Source organism: Armigeres subalbatus, chromosome 2 (genome assembly GCF_024139115.2).
Source record: "Armigeres subalbatus isolate Guangzhou_Male chromosome 2, GZ_Asu_2, whole genome shotgun sequence".
In the NCBI taxonomy this organism is placed as follows: domain Eukaryota; kingdom Metazoa; phylum Arthropoda; class Insecta; order Diptera; family Culicidae; genus Armigeres; species Armigeres subalbatus.
In genome coordinates, this window is record NC_085140.1 from 231,471,954 (window position 1) to 231,482,524 (window position 10,571).

The window sequence follows — 10,571 nt, forward strand, 5'->3', positions numbered from 1 at the left end:
CACAGCTGACTTGAATCCGTTAAAACTAAATCAACTGTAGAAGGATTTCGACTGGAAGAAAAACAAGTTGGTCCATTTGGATATTGAATAGTATAATATCCCGCAGAACAATCTTCAAATAAAATTTTACCATTGGAATTGCTTTGAGCATTATTCCATGAACGGTGTTTGGCATTGCAGTCACCAATTACGAAGAATTTTGATTTGTTGCGAGTCAGAATTTGAAGATCAGTTTTCAACAAATTCTTTTGCTGCCCATTGCATTGAAAAGGCAAGTAGGCTGCAATGAAGGAAAATTGTCCAAAATTGGTTTCAACAGAAACTCCCAAGGTTTCAAAAACTTTGGTTTCGAACGAAGAAAATAATGTATGGTTGATACGTCTATTGATGACAATGGCGACCCCACCACAGGCGCTGTCAAGACGATCATTTCTGTAGATAAAATAATTTGGATCTCTTTTAATGGAGTCCTGGTTTTAAATAAGTTTCTGTTATAATGTCAATATGCACATTATGAACTGCTAGGAAGTTGAATAATTCATCTTCCTTACCCTTTAGAGAGCGGGCATTCCAATTTAGAACTTTCACACAATTATTTGGATCCATTGAAACGGAGTCCGATAACATTTTTTTGTGTGTACTTTATACCAACCTGAACAGCTGCAGGAATGGTATTTGCTTTGAACATTGCATCAATCATGTGATGCAATTGTTCAGTTAAAAGATCAAAATCGGAAGCAGTCATGCTACCTGAATCGGCAACATGACCGTTATTTTCCGTTGGGACATGGGTATAAACCTCATTTTGAGAAGAGAAATTTTGTCTACCAGCAGCGATGTTTGCATACGTAGGTACATTGGAAAAATTGGAATTTACTGAAGTGCTTGCTACCCGTTGACGAGCGGCAAAATTTGTTTGTGAATTGTGATGGGTATGAATTGCTCGACCGGTAACCGGTTTCGAAATTTGAGCGTTTGAAAAATTTCTACCCGTCGAATCTGGGATCCGATTGGAATTTCCCGTCATCAATTTTGCACGGGAATTCAAAACTTTTTTGCGTGAAGGGCATTCCCAGAAATTGGATTTATGATTGCCCCCACAATTTGCGCACTTAAATTTATTGGAATCTTCTCTCACAGGATATGCGTCCTTGACGTGAGAGATTCCACCACAAATCATGCATTTAGCATCCATGTGACAATGTTTGGTTCCAATGTTAATACTCATTGCTGAGCGTGGAGACGTGACCTTCTAAGAGGTTTTTTCCCAGAACGGTGTCCCTGCAGGATTACCACCACTTGTCGGAATTTTACATCCGCAAACGGGTCCAACGTAAAACGAAGGCACGGGTCCTTGCAAAGATCGTAACGAGATCAGTGGGTACAAATAGCGCTGAGAAGCACTGTTGAAATTAAAATAGCTTCGGGTAGTATTAAAAACTTCCTTCCGCAAAGAGAGAAAGAACCGCACAGCACGAAAGCACGATGCGGTCTGATTCAGCACCGCTATTCAAGTCTTCTAGCTGGCGTTTCTCCTAGGAACATGACAAGGTTCTTTCTTTGTTGTAACTTGGTATCAGCACCATGCTCAGATCAAAATAAATTTTCTTTCTGCGTCTACTTCCTGGTAGTCTCCGAATAATTTCTTCCTTGGCCGCATCCTTTGAAAACTTTTCACCCTTTTCTCATCACATGCTCCAGAATTTTGCTGAACTTTAGCAACCATTAACTCTGGACAGAGTTTAGTTTAACTAAATGAAAGATTTTTAACCGGTTCGCATGTTTATTCCAAAAAAGCTGAAGATGGAAAAAATTGACAAGCAAAAAATCAAACACGTCTTTTCTTGGGCACAGCACACTACGTTTTTTTTCATTTGTAAATGAGCTCTGTATTGGTGTAAATTCATCAGTATTTTTATTATACATACAAAAATTGAATGATAACCTAACTTGTTGATAATTCTCAGCGCGGTTTTTCAGTTTATCACGATGAGATCGAACCTCACATTTATTCGATCCAATTTTCTTCATATACTGTAGGAACATTCCAGTTTTGTAACTGTGTGAAAAACTCATCCGATTTTAGAAAGTGCAAGTTTGTTCGTGTTTTGTGTTGGACGTAGAATGATCGGAGATCGCGCTCTAGTCGAAAAACCATAGCAAATTTTATTGTGAGGAATTGGGCCATAACCCGGGGGGCATGATTGGGGCCAAGAACATTTCCCGTGAACTATAAGACATCAAACTCAGGAGATAGAATAAGATGACAATCGTGATTAAAAATAATTTCTCGTCAAAAATCAAAAACATCTTGTGCAGCATCAAAAGAACATACCGCGAAAATTAAGAAGTATTCCTGCAAAAATTTGGATCATTTTCTTTGGATATTAAATAGAGCTCTAACAAATTTTCAATAAATACAATTTTTCGTTGAAATGCAGAAAAGTGTCCCGTGAAGAGCTGACGTACGGTGATTTTAATTCACAGTTTATTGCTTATAACATATACGGGATAGGCTAATGTTCAGGATATATTTCTGCAATCTATCAATGTACTAGTCGACCCGGCAGACGTTGTCCTGCATAGTAGGCGGAAATGCGCGCTGTGAACTGCCCATGGGAAATTAGCATACTAATCTTAATTTTAGTTTTTCACGATTTTAACAACTTTACTAATGATTTTCGCATGAGGAAATATCATATAAACCCGTCGGAAACGATAACGAACATATATGCTGAAAAAATGAAGAAAATCCATCCAGCCGTTTTCGAGTTATGCGGATACGAACACAGACCATTTCATTTTTATTATATAGATTAATCCGGTTATGTTTTTATGCTCTTAAACTTTGAAGCATATTGATTTGATAAAAATTATATCTAAAAACCCATGATCAAAAAAATATTTTTATTGTTGTTACCCTTATATTATTATTGGAAATTATCATAACAAATCATACAAACAACATACAACACTATAGTTTCTTCAGCAAAGTGTCTCAAAAAATTAATAATAAAAGACTTTTCAGAACATCGTACAATGTCAAAATGAAAAATAGAGAATTTCAAGATTTTATCTCAAAATGTTGTGGGTGTGGGGAATAAAGTGAGCCTGAAGAAAGCATTTGCAGTTCTTGGTTACATTGATAAATAAAATAAAATGATAACGAATTTGAAATTCTATCGTAGTAGGCATTTTAAATGCCAGCATACTAAGAAGCTTATGAGAAGAAATTTGAAATTGAATCCCAATAGGCTGACAGGGAAGTCTAGATTGTTAGAAGGGGACAAAGAAATTAAATGAAGATCATTCAGTGTTCGTATCTTAAGGCGTAAACACGCCATTTGTTTGCAAGTGTCCAACGCTTATTTTCAACAATAAAAAAGCAAGTTGGAGAACGGATTTGCTTGGCTACGACAGTGGGATCACCCTATTACAACAAACATCAAAATAAAGCCTAAACAATAAGCTATGACTTTGCTGAAGACACTTTGTTGCTAAGATCTCATCTTCACGGTGAAAATATTTTTGTCTTCCTAATTCCGGGTGTGGCCCATCGTGCATTGCTAGAAAGTGATTGAGAACAGATGTCAATATCCTGCAAATCTCACTCACTAGGACTGAGAATCCGTACCACTGGTGCTTATCATTCGCGTACTTGGTGTTCGGGTATTTGTTATAGAACCGTTTAAGATTTCTTCGCTCAAAACAACCGTTTTGACTCAAATTCCGAACATGACTCATATTCCGAATACTGGCGTTTTAGCGCCCTAAAACAAAAACTTTCGTCGGTTTTTTCCGTACTGAGGATCAAGATTGCAATCGAATTCAAGATCCTATCGATAAAACTACACGAATAAAACCAAAATGTTTAAAAGCGAGTGTTCGGAATTTGAGTCAAAACGGTATCAAGTAATCGTTGAAGATTTTGATACAGCAGAAAATATAGGAGAGCACAAGTTACATTTCTCAAATCAAAATCTTCCACGCAATGTACATACTCACATCGGAGTTTGTCAGAACATTGTAAATAATGACCTTGTCGGATGGCCAATACCCGAAATATAATTTTGATTGAACTACTACGTTATTGTTTTCTCATGCATGTAGCATTTGCATGGATTGGATACTAAATCGTCTCACCTTAATGTACTAATGGTAAATGTCGTGTGACTTTTCGCCCCACATCAAAAGACACATTATAATTAATGAGATCAGGAAGCCTAAAATCTTATAACAAAGCTCATGTTGAAAATAATTGCATGCTCACTCGGCAGGCCGCTGGTACAAACAAAAAAATCTTTGCAAAGTTGGATGGCTGGACTTGGTTTTGCTGTTTAGCATGAGCTCCCATCTCCTGCTAAATATCGGGAGAGGGCAGAATGAGCACGTAGTTAGCACGTCGGATTGACGGTGTGGAGTGCCTTGTTCGTTCGCCGTTGGTGTATAAGGCGGAGGGCAACACATCCGCTGCGAAACGATGGGAGAGATTGTCCGGATCTTCCTCCGCCTTTATTTATTACAACATTTTAGCTGTTGTTTGCCAAAGTGTATCGTGTTTGCCGTTCATTCGCATTTCGCCTGCGGGCTCTGGCCGGTTTGGTTTGTCCAGTGGCGGAAGCTTGGTTGCAGTTTGCAGACTCGCAGTTTTGCTTGCCTCCCCATTACAGATATATTAAGAAGGATACACCCAGACAGAGCTGATATCTCGATACCTTTCATGTTAGAGCGTGGTAAATTATGCAACTTCAACTTGCACTTTGAGTAGCTTAATTTATATTCTACCTCGGCCGCCAGACCTTCTCGCGTAATTTATAATCAAGAGCAAATTAAAAGTCGAGTCAAGCTTGTACTTCTGCGGGCATGCCCGCTGGTAGAACTTCATTTAGCAACAAGAAAAGCGTAAGCAGAAGATATATTAATTAATTGAATAATAAATATGCACATATATTTTGGCCACGCCTGATCATTCCTCTGATTAACATTTTCATCAAACAATTTCTCTTTTAGCGTGACGATTTCAAATTTATCAAATTGGTAGAGCTGGGCACAATGTTATCATTTAAAATTGTCATCTGGTCGCAGTTGTGAAGGTATAATCAGTCATAAATAATAAACTTATTACTGGTGCTTGGCTTAAAAACTTAAGCTTTATGCACTAAACAGCAACAGTTTAAGTGACCGCAGACACTGCTAATACTTTTTAATAGTATTTGGAGACACTGCTGTTTTTTTTGTAGAAGCCCATCGTAAGACACTCGTTTGGGTGGATCAATAGTGCTCAAACAGTTGTCGAATTCAGCTTCGTCCAGCTACTCCTTATCATGTCAGAAGGTAGATGGTTACAACTGATGATGTTTACAACTTCGACATCACCCTAAAAAACTTTGGCCTCTCGATAAAGGGCGAAGTGCTTTGACAGGTCCAGTTATTATTGGGTGTCCTTTGTTTCAACGCCACCCTCTATCTGCGAAAATAATCCACCTCGAGCTTTTTTATAAGATCTGGCGCAGCAGCGAATTCACTGCCAGCTGACGGAATGCCATCATCGTCCCCATTCTAAAACCAAATTGCAACAATAGTGGACCTGCTGCATTTCGTCCAATCTGGCTCACCAGCTAGCGCTGCATGGCGGAGCTAACTTGAGCCGATTCCATTTAATTTATTTAGCTTACATCTAAACATATAACACTGAAATTTTGAAAATTTGACGCCACAATACACGGTTCGAGGCCGCATCTCTCCTTCCTCGAATGCGCTTCACGCTCGCCAAGTCGTTTTGCACCTGGTCAGCCCACCTCGCTGGTTGCGCTCCACGCCGTCTCGTACGTGCCGGATGATGATGATGGTCCCGCCACATACCCCTTCAAAGGTTTGAGCTAGACGATTTATCTTTTAGATAATTAATTAAGATCAATTTAATCAGATTTGCCAATAACAAAAAAAAAACGATCCGATTATTTTACAGATATAAATTCTAATACTGTCCATCGCTATACAGCAAAACACCAAATTTTGAAAAATGAACTGCAGTTCTAATTCACTACTTAGCAAACGCTGGTAGTGATACCTCGAGGTCTACAGAAATGCAAAACTTGTGATACCTCTCGCACAGATTCCAAAAGCTTCGCCAGGAACTGCTTTACGTTTTATCTACAAACCCGCATTCTACATCTCGGAAGTATCTTTCAGCATTTATTTTGACTTTCGACAACAAAACGCCTAAACTTGTGATACCTCTTCGTCCATATCGTCTTCTATCGCGTATAAAGACAATCTACCAGGTAGGATCGGAAGCAAATACCATCTTTGCAGAGTTGTTGTCCGACATTCTTGCAACATGCCCTGCCCATCGTACTATTCCGGCTATAGCTACCTTCTGTATACTGGATTCGCCATAGAGCTGGGCGAGCTCGTGGTTCATTTTCGCCGCCACACATCGTCTTCTTGCACACCGCCAAAGATGGTCCTAAGCACCCGTCTCTCGAATACTCCGAGTGCTTGCAAGTCCTCCTCGAGCATTGTTCATGTCCGTAGAGTACTGAAGAAGAAGAAGAAGAAGGAGAAGAAGAAGAAGAAGAAGAAGAAGAAGAAGAAGAATAAGAAGATATGACACATTTGGTGCAGTGGTGAATATTTTTTGACCGCAGTTTCTTCTGGAGCCCGTAGTAGGCCCGATTTCCACAGATGATGCGGTTTCGTATTTCATGACTAACGTTGTTATCAGCCATTAGCAAGGATCCAAGGTAGATGAATTCCTCGACCACCTCGAAGGTATCCCCGTCTATCGTAACACTGCTTCCCAGGTGGGCCCTGTCGTGCTCGGTTCCGCCTACAAGCATGTACTTTGTCTTCGATGCATTCACCACCAGTCCAACTTTTGTTGCTTCGCGTTTCAGGCGGGTGTACAGTTCTGCCACTTTTGGAAATGTTCGGCCGAAAATGTCCATGTCATCCGCGAAACAAATAAATTGACTGGATCTGTTGAATATCGAATCCGGCTGTTACACCCGGCTCTCCGCATGACACCTTCTAGCGCAATGTTGAACAAGAGGCACGAAAGTCCATCACCTTTTCTTAGTCCCCGGCGCGATTCGAACGAACTGGAGTGTTCGCCCGAAATCTTCACACAGCTTTGAACACCATCCACCGTTGCCTTGATCAGTCTTGTACGCTTCCCAGGGAAGTTGTTCTCGTCTATAATTTGCCATAGCTCTACGCGGTCTATACTGTCGTATGCCGCCTTGAAATCAATGAGCAGATGGTGCATTGGAACCTGGTACTCACGGCATTTTTGAAAGATTTGCCGTACAGTAAAGATCTTGTCCGTTGTCGAGTGACCGCCAACGAAGCCCGCTTGGTAACTTCTCACAAACTCATTCACTAAAGATGACAGACGACAGATCTGGGATATCACTTTGTAGCCGGCATTAACCTTTTGTCTGTGCTCTGGTATCAATATGCTCTTAGTGATAGGTAGATTAGCATGCGTTAACATTATACAGACCCCATTCGGTTTTGGCAACACGAACATTAATGTTGCCAAAATCGATTTTTTAAAATTTTTCATGATACTTCACACTTTTTTTTACTTATTGTGACATTAGATACACTGAGACACTTAGAGTTTAACCAGATTTTTAGGCGGATTATGAGGTTTATAAGCAATTTAAAAAATAAAAAATGGCTTTGTTGAAATCGTATGGATTTGGTTTCAAAATAGGCTTTTGTTGCCAAAATTGAATGGGATCTGTATGTTCTTGGTCGTCCAAGAACTTCCTGGAGTTAATACCTTTGGGTCTACAGGCATAGCCAATGATCAGTCAGCTTGGTTCAGGTATGGTACATTATACAAAGACTACAATACCTACCTGGTTATCTGGTTGGCTACAGCATCGATACACCTATGCCTGGCGTATTGTAGAGCTCCATAAACGTCGGTCTTGGGCGCCCCAGGTCCACCGCGTGTTCGTGGCCTTTCACGAAGTCGTTGGCCCCTATCTGGTTCTCTGTAGAATATTGTTTTCGCTATTCTTTCTTCCGACATTCGCACTAAGTTACCAGCCCACTGAAGTCTGCCGTATCTTATACGATTCACAATACACTTGATTCTGTTTTTGCACTATTTACATTTTCTCAATTTAGCACGCATCCTAAATGCACTTTAATTAACATGTAATTTTTCTTTAATTTATTTAGGATTTTTTGAAACATGTTGCGAAGATTTTGGTGGTAAATTGAAGTCAAACGATTAAAAAAAGAGCGAAAAAAATCGTGAAAAACAGAATCATGTGTATTACAAAGACTACAATACCTTAGAAAAAATACAAGAAATCACACGCATGAATAAACCTATCTCACGCATGAATATATTTATCTAATAATTGACCCTCCCTCCTTAGCCGTGCGGTAAGATGCGCGGCTACAAAGCAAGACCATGCTGAGGGTGGCTGGGTTCGATTCCCGGTGCCGGTCTAGACAATTTTCGGATTGGAAATTGTCTCGACTTCCCTGGGCATAAAAGTATCATCGTGTTAGCCTCATGATATACGAATGCAGAAATGGTAACCTTGGCTTAGAAACCTCGCAGTTAATAACTGTGGAAGTGCTTAATGAACACTAAGCTGCGAGGCGGCAATGTCCCAGTGGGGGATGTAATGCCAACGAAGAAGAGAGAGAAGAAGAATAATTGACATTCGCTTGAAAAAAAAAAACTATAATGCCAAAACTTCAACGCATCCAAATTGTTATAGAGATTCCATTTCCCGGCCATTTTTGCTGTCCCGGATCCGGGATGAAAATTCTTGTATATCTCGGGAAATCCCGGGAATTCCCGATGTTTTTAAAAACATTATTTTTTTGTTTTGAAAACAGTTTTTTTTTCGAAGTTTAGAGGTAAAGTTCATATTTTAGAAAGGCCTGATGATACATAATTCAAATTAAAACTAAATTCAATTTCAATTTAAATCGATCCTTGGTTTGACTTCAAAAAGGAAATTGTATTTGCGTTTGTATCGGAAAGAAGTGTTTCTGGAATAAATGGTCGCCGAGTTCGAAAATATGCGTTCGCTGTCCGTCGAAATGGGCTTGATTGTTTGTATTATATATTGAACTAGCTGTATGTACCCGGCCATACTCGGAGTTGCCAGTTGTAACGAGCAGGTCGTTTCATGTTTATTTATTTATTCAATTTATGTTACTCGTAATATCCGTTATTTATTTAAATTTATTTAGTAATTTGCCAAAACAGTTGAACCAGTCTAGAGCCCACAATACAAATTCACTACATTAGCGTTCATTCTGTTCATGAGCGACACTCGCAAGAAGCGCAAAACAAAATTGATTATGTGAGTTCCTACTGACGTTGTGAGCGGCCGTGGGAATTAATTGCCCATTAAAACTGATCAAATCTGCCGGGTGGCTTGTAGCACATGCTATCGCCCGCGTGCATCGACCCGTTGGGAATCCTTTCAGGATGCGTTGACCTTTGGCGTTTTCTTTCCACCCAAGATTTTGGGGCCGAACAGTGAGATGGATGATTGAAGCTGTTCGTGGAAAGAGACGCAAACATGCGCGAATATGATTATTTAGAGCGCGAGAGTAATTTTCGGAATCACGAAATTAACTTCGTGATGTCCGGTGATGCAATTTACAATTTGGCGGTTAATCTGAGGATTCCCAAGTTGATCAAGTTCACTTCGAACTGATCCGTGGAAGAGGCAGGAGTGGCCCAAAGTTCTCGCGCCGTGGTGTCTTATATAAGGTGACATGAAAAATAGTCAATTAGTGAATCTTAACTAAAACAAGAATTCCTTTCCCATAGTTGTAGCTATCAGTAATTGTGTGTGCTATTGTGAAAAGGCGGTGTGTTCTCGTGTGTGGCTTTGTGCAATTGAAGGTAATTCGTGCTATGTGTAATATTTGTAATGTTAAATTAACACGTGAAACGTGTAACCAACTATTCCAAGGTTCTTGCTAAGCCGTTCGACCGTCCGCGACATCACAACCGAACTCCCAGTGGCCATTTCTGACCCCACTGTCAGGCTCAGAAGTTCTCCCGGGGCACGCCGGAAGAGGGACGCTTCCGTTTTTCTACGCTCCCTAGGCAGGACGAATCAGCAAGCGCAATCGCATTTCCGTTCCCCTAGTGACGACTAGGGAAACCTCGACGCACGTGTCGCGTCGCGCGCAATCGAAGTAAGTTCCGATGATCGAGTGAACCGACCGCCAACCAGCAGCAGAAAGGCAATCCGCCTACCCCCTGCGGCAACAGAGCATCGTCGCCGAACGAGAGAGCAGCATCGAATTCACCGCCACCCCCTTTCCGTTCATCCGGCGGCGTCAACATCGTCACCGAAGAAGGTCTGTGAGTACCCACCACATATTACATTCATGCGCATGACTATTTAATTCACGCCGCAACCTTGTTTCCGTTGCGTGGCGTGCACGGCCGTTTTTGTAAGACCGTGAAGCAAATTCCGTGAATCGAAAACCCGTTGCGTTCGCAGGGCGAACGAGAGATTCGAAAATAGCACGTCATTAGAATGCACACCTAGCCAAAGCACACACAC

The 10,571-nt window shown here is 40.7% G+C and overlaps 1 long non-coding RNA gene across 1 annotated transcript; it reads left to right on the forward strand.

Annotated features, from left to right (window-relative positions):
- Window positions 1-9,333: 9,333 nt before the first annotated feature.
- On the forward strand, window positions 9,334-10,217 carry LOC134216009 (uncharacterized). The gene is made up of 3 exons (XR_009980432.1): window positions 9,334-9,763; window positions 9,824-9,898; window positions 9,969-10,217. It is a non-coding gene; the product is annotated as an uncharacterized LOC134216009 (long non-coding RNA).
- Window positions 10,218-10,571: the final 354 nt, after the last annotated feature.